Here is a 6,737-nt window from a genome sequence, read left to right on the forward strand (position 1 = left end):
TTAATTTATATATTCTCTCATATTAACGATAAAATCAGGGACTAAAATAAAACAAAATAGAAAGAAAAGGATTAGTTGAAGTTGGAAAGCGAAAATGTTAAGGAACAAGTGAAATAAAAAAGTAATTATGATTAATAGTATTAGTATAGAGAAATAATAATACTAATATATATATGGGTGGTCCCTCATTTATGAATTTAAAGAGTTAAATTATTTATGTTGGTTGACAAAGCCAGCTTCGTTTTGGAATTGGTGTCAAGCTCTCTTTGTAAATTGCAATTCTCAAACTTTTGGGAAAACCCTGTAAATGGTTATATTCCTTCACTTGTTGAGTATTCAGATCACCTGAAATCAAAACTCCAGATTGAGTTTGAAGAAACAAGACATGATCCCTCCAAATTATTAATGGGGATTCAATTGGATGAGTTGTAAATGAATATTTCTTAACTCATGGTTTATTTATACCGTACTCTTTCAATAACCAGACGTCTGTTGATTCTTTTCCTGGTTGAATATCATTCCCAGGATCAGGATAACAAACCAATATTAGGTACTCATGTAAGATGACAATTCCGTAACACTTGCCATCGAAGTAATCACAACCATCAGGCATCAGTATACTGCGGAAAATCTCAGTACAGACGTCAAAACAAAGAACTACAAATATTGCATCGTCACTTGCTATCCAATGAACAGCTCCCTTGTAATACAACTCGGAACAAGCATACCAATGCATCTTTGGCATCTGTTGATTAATATTATTTACATCTCTCCAAGAATCAGTAATCAAATCATAAACATCCACTTTCAACTTTCTAAAATGAAAATCATAGAAAGCAGGATCACCAATAATTTCAGAAACACTAACAATCTTATAATTATTGACAATCCAGTCAAAACCAAACCCGACCCCCGAATTGTCCTGATAGAAACCGAATGGACAAATGTATGTGTCTGCTTCAAGTAGCCTATAATTTCTAGTTGTTGGGTTAAATAGAACCAAAAATCCCGAATCGGTCAAAACAATCAAACAATTGCAAGGACCTAATAGTCTATGGAACATACAAGAACTAGTTGTGGTGAGATATGGCACAACTAGATCTTGAAAAATAGCCGTATGATCAATTTGTTCATCAACATCAAACAAAAAAGACATGATACTTCGATATTCGTCGGGTCCTTCTCTGAAGGATCGTTTGAATAGAATGACTTCATCATTAGTAGTTGTGGTTCGATTGAGATGAAAATGAATACAAGTTGATGAGTTTATTAGAGAAAACTCCGGTCGTGACAACCTCATGTCGATGCACTCCTTAGGCCATTAGTCTAGTGGTCATGGTTTCGTGACCTCCCTATCGGGCAAACCAAAAACACATGGGTGATTTTGTATTTTCAACTACCCTAGTGAACCTTTCTTAGAGATATAACAACTTGACAAGAAACCTAATTTGATACTTTCGACATTCAAAAGATATTAACGAGGACATACTTATTTTAATCTAGTTGAGGGATTAGGTTCATGATAAATAATTTCGTTAATAATGTGCATTTAAAATTAATTTGAGGTCAAAATTGACATGACACATAATTTCAAATTACGACCAAAAACCCTCTCAAAATCTGTTAAGAAAATAATCAACGATCTTTTCATGCATATATTATCCTCACACTTAAGGACAAAATAACAAGGATAATACCAACTTTCGTGTAGCAAAATCAGTCGGTTCATGCTTCACAAAATATTATAAACATATACTAAACTAGTATCTTACAAGGATTGGGTTTACACACCCAAAAAGATAAAAACGTATAGTCATACTTAAGTTACAACCCACGGAGACATGACCAAATATGCCCTCAAAATTTAATGTAAATATGCAACACATAGATTGTGTACAAGTCCCATGGTGTATAAAAAATATAGATGGCTTTATGCAAATGTGATCTTCCTTAAGGCTCTCAAAACTTATCCAATGACCAGCTTCATGCATCCTCTCGAACATTTCCTATGATAAAAATAACTATCGCTAAGCATATAGCATAGTGGTGCAAAAATTAAGATCAAGCGCCCTAAGATTCACGAAGTTATCATTCTCAAGTCAACGATAACAAAACTGAAACAGAATAAGTAAATTAAGTAAACAATATACAATGAGTATCAAGTTATATATTTAAAGTTCCAAATGTCAATAATGCTCATAGCACCATTTTCCAAGAGGTTCAATAAAACGACTCGCCGATATATATATCATGTCTTCACACAAAGCATGAGCAAGTATCAAGAAGGGTCGACGACCTGCATCAAGAAGGGCCAAATCCCAATAATCAAGAGACCAAATAACCATATTAAAAGTGGCTTTCTAGTTCATGCTTAAAATGGACAACTCTGATACTTAAAGCGAATAAAAAATGCAGTGCCAAGATGGCAAATGATCCAAATCAAGAGGTATGCCAATACTCACAAAGTCACAGCCAAAATAAGAAAGGTCCCGACAAGAGTGACAAGTGATCAAACAATCCATACAAGTAGGAGAGTTACACAAGAGTCTTTAACATCTTAAACGACAACAACACGACAATGCAAAGTGAAAAAAGGTAACAAAGGTACCAAGATAACTTTAAGATATACCAGAAGATAAAAATAGTACAATCACAAGTTTATGCAGAAACCTCAATGATTTAGCAAAGAAACAGTCTAACACGATTTCAATACTTCAAACCATAGACCAACCAATCTATGAAGGTCCTCAACTTGTTCACGAGTATATACAACCATAAAAATACAATTAAATAAATTAATTAATACCTACTATATCTATAATGTTGAAGTAAAATAAGTTTTTTATCACAAGTATACTTAGCCTTTACAAATATGACTATGCTCCCAGAACAGTGATTCTGGCCAGCCTAATATCTCATTTCGCAACTTAGATTCTAATAGGAAATCAACATAACTGGACTTTATAACCTTCATGAATGATGTAAGTACATCTCTTTAGCTTTCAAATAATCAATTATCACTGCAAAATAAGCTTTGTTAAAAAAAGATATAATCAAAATATTAACAATTGAACATACAAAATTTCTAATTCAAAAAGCTTGAAAAACTTGTCTTACGTTGCGTACCATAAGAGGGTTAGAATTACGAATTGTATTTCCAATATAGTAAAATAAGTTCTATATGACAAGATATGTTTAAAATACAAATTTTTCATAACTTACCAAAAAGAAGTGTGTGTCTCGAATTCCAGCAAAAAGGAACTATTTTTTTTCTCTTGATTTTAAATAAAAACTTGTTAGATAATGTCCTAAGATTTCTATTATTCAAGTTAGACGAAAACCCCAAGAGGTGTGAAAAATATAGCTACACAAATCATCCTCATCACATAGACATATTTTACCAAAAGGGGTTGCCAAAATAAATAATGGCTGCCCTAAAAGCATACATATACACCTATATTTATATACCTTATACTCACCCTTTCAATGTATATGTAAATATAATTAAAAAATTATGCAAATACCCCCATACAATACCTTAATTACGCTAATAGTTATGTTAAGCAAGGTTGTAAGTATCGCAAAATTTCAAGTCCCAAAATGAGAATAAAACATATTATAGTAATTAAGCAATGCTGTATTGACATACGAATCTTGGTCTAGTATTTTAGGGGTCTTACAAATAAAAGCTTATTAATTAAACCACAACCACTAGGTGAAATCACCATTCAAATGCATCTAATCCTATCAGTAAGCAACACCTAACAATAATATCAACACAAATTTGCTAAATCACACCCGAAGAATGGAGGTTTTTATCCACACATCAAGCAAAAATAAAATATACTTGATATTATAAAGGAACAAAATGGGTATAATAGATTAAACCTTAAAATGGCAAAGGAAGGTAAATGGAGAAGACCCACTTCCAAGAATGGAAGAAAAACTTCTTTTTTCAAGCTTCCTCAAAACCTTCTCCATACTTGAGAGAAAACATAAGAAAAAAGTTTATAAATTAAAATATTAAGTGTCTAATGTTTCACTTTTTAAAATGCTCTCCCAAAAAAATTCCTTTAAATAATAAAAGAGTTTAGTATTTATATGCTTCAGATTTAGTGCTGGTGGATCCATTCGGCATGTTTAGTCATGTACCGTCGAGTGATTTGATGATTGTCCCTTTCTCTAGTTCGTCGCCATTTGTGACTTGCCTTTATAATCATGCATGATGTATCATTGAGGGAATAACTCTACTTCGCAGAACTATTTGGCGAAGCGCCAATTGCTTCTGTTTGCCGTCCTTTGATCCACTTCCATCAGGGCTCACTTGTTGTAACAGAAGGGAAACTCTTCTATACGGCGTATCACCAAATGTGCCTTGTGATGCACACTTTGCATATTCAACTTTTTTAATTTGTTTTTCACCTAAGTATCCATGCTTCTACCAAATTCATAAATACCTGAAACCTAGAAGTTTTTATTAGATATGGAGATAAAATACATAATCAAGGACACTATTTTCATTAAAATAAGGCCTTATATGAGTCCAATTTGAGGACTCATAAACACCCCTAACTTAAATTTTTGCTTCTCCTAAAGTAAAACTTCATTTTAGCAGTTCAAATAGGATGTCTCAAATAGTGCTACACAAAGACTCAATCGTGAATGTACACAACAAAACTCGAGTTACTCATGCATAGTTCAACTGTATACTCAAAGATTCAAGTTGTGGCACACCATTACCAAAGATTCTTGAGCTTACAATATTTGCTACTAGTCCAAGTTGAATCTCAACAAAAATATTTACATGCCCTGACACAAAGAATGATTGCATTTTCACACACTTAGATTTATCAATTTAGGATCAGAAATCTGATGCAACGCTCACACTTAAAAATAGGGAACAAAATACATATTTTCACCCATACGTTTGCCCTTATTTTATAATTGACCTTAATTTTGGTTCGCTCAAGATCAAAAAGGTCTTTCGAAGGCTTGTAATGGGGCTGAGTGCAAAGCTATGGTCATTTGGGCTCAGTGACTTTTCTCCAATGAGATCTAATATCTTTAAGATATACCCTATATTCCTTCCTAAATCCTTAGTCAAGTGCTTCTATGTCATCTTTTATTTCCCTTCATGAATTGCTTTGAAACCAATTTTTTTTTCATTTTGTGCTTTTATTTCACAACTGTACTTTTATTTTTCTTTTTCATTTCTCTATCTTTTTTTTATTCTTTTTTTTCTATGGAGGGATTCCATTTCTCTACAATGCCATGGGTTAGCAATACTTCTATTGCACTTCTTGACTTCTTATTTCCCTTTTCGCCACACCCTCGACTTAGGATTTTGGCCTATCTTGGCTATTTTCTTATATCACATCTCAAAAAGAACTATAGGTAGTGGATAACATAAGGTTTAAGTTTCATCAAGGTTCTTCCAAGGAAGAAGAAAGTTTCAAAGGGTGTTCAAAAGATTTCCACACACTCACGGGTAAGCCACAAAAGAGGTATATGTCAAAGTTGACTTACACTCTTAAGAATTGCCTAAGATTATGTCAGGAGGATACCTTTCTAAATCAATCATAAGGAAAATTCTAGGTTTATTAGTGCAAGGTTCAAGGTATGTTCATCACACAAGCTAGTGTCACTTAAGTGAAACAAGACAACACACTTTCGCTAGTGTGCAATGGTCATTACAAAAGAATCAGTTCGATAATTGGCTAATCACAACGAGATGCAAAGAGTTCACATATTGCCTATGTGACTTCATTGGTTCCTGTTGTAGCCGCACATTCGTGTTTGTTTGATTGATATCACTTTTCAAGTCATCGGCATTGATCGAAACCAAGACATAAGTTTTACAAGAACAACCACTTTCAACAAAAGAGGTGGCGAAATTTTTGAAAGTGAAATTTTTTCGGAATGATCAAATTATTATGAAATTAGGACCCAAAAAGACCCATCAGCTCAAACATTTGTGAAATCAATTTTAAAAGTCAATATTTAAATTGAAAACCAAAACATATATCAAAACACATAAACATTAAGCATAATAAAATCAAAATCAAGTGATCCTCACCCTACAAAATTAAAAAAATTTGTCCTCAACTTAAAATAATGACAATATCTATGATTTTGAGAAAAATAAACAATATGGAACAAGTGAAAATGAGATCTTGTTTATGCAATTTCTTTATCCGTCGGGGTATGAGTGCCCGAAGTGTCTTCTCGAAACAAGACAACTGATCCTGAAGTGTTGCTACTCCGAGTTTTGCCACTGTTTTCTGCTTCCCTGGCCTTAGTAGCGACATTAGCTGTAATCATCCTTTTTATCTCATGATCTGCCCTTAAGACATTTATGGATATAACAAACCCTTGTGCCCATGAAGGCATATTAGGGTCGACAGGGATTCTTCATTTGTCCCTGGCTTCCTTGGTGTAATTTCTACGTCTGGCTAGCTCTGCTCTCTTTTTCTTGTCTCTAAACTCTCGTGCTCTAATGTGCCTAGGTGGATCATTTCTCCCTGCGACATTTGGTCTAGCCATTTGCAAAAACTTTGATAACAAGTTAGGCTGTAATTTAATAGGGGGCTAGGGAGGTTCCAACTGTAGAGTCACTTCCCAAAACTAATTTGCAAAGCATTGATTCTATTAGGGTCTTCATTAAAGAGATGTATATATGATGAAAGGGTGCAGACAAAGGGCGAATAATAAATCTTTCGGCGAATTGCCGAGTGCAA

At 33.6% G+C, this 6,737-nt stretch overlaps 1 pseudogene; it reads right to left on the reverse strand.

The window, feature by feature from the left end:
• Positions 1-214: 214 nt before the first annotated feature.
• Positions 215-1,300, reverse strand: LOC101251504 (uncharacterized; annotated as a pseudogene).
• Positions 1,301-6,737: the final 5,437 nt, after the last annotated feature.

Source organism: Solanum lycopersicum, chromosome 1, assembly GCF_036512215.1.
Source record: "Solanum lycopersicum chromosome 1, SLM_r2.1".
In the NCBI taxonomy this organism is placed as follows: Eukaryota; Viridiplantae; Streptophyta; class Magnoliopsida; order Solanales; family Solanaceae; genus Solanum; species Solanum lycopersicum.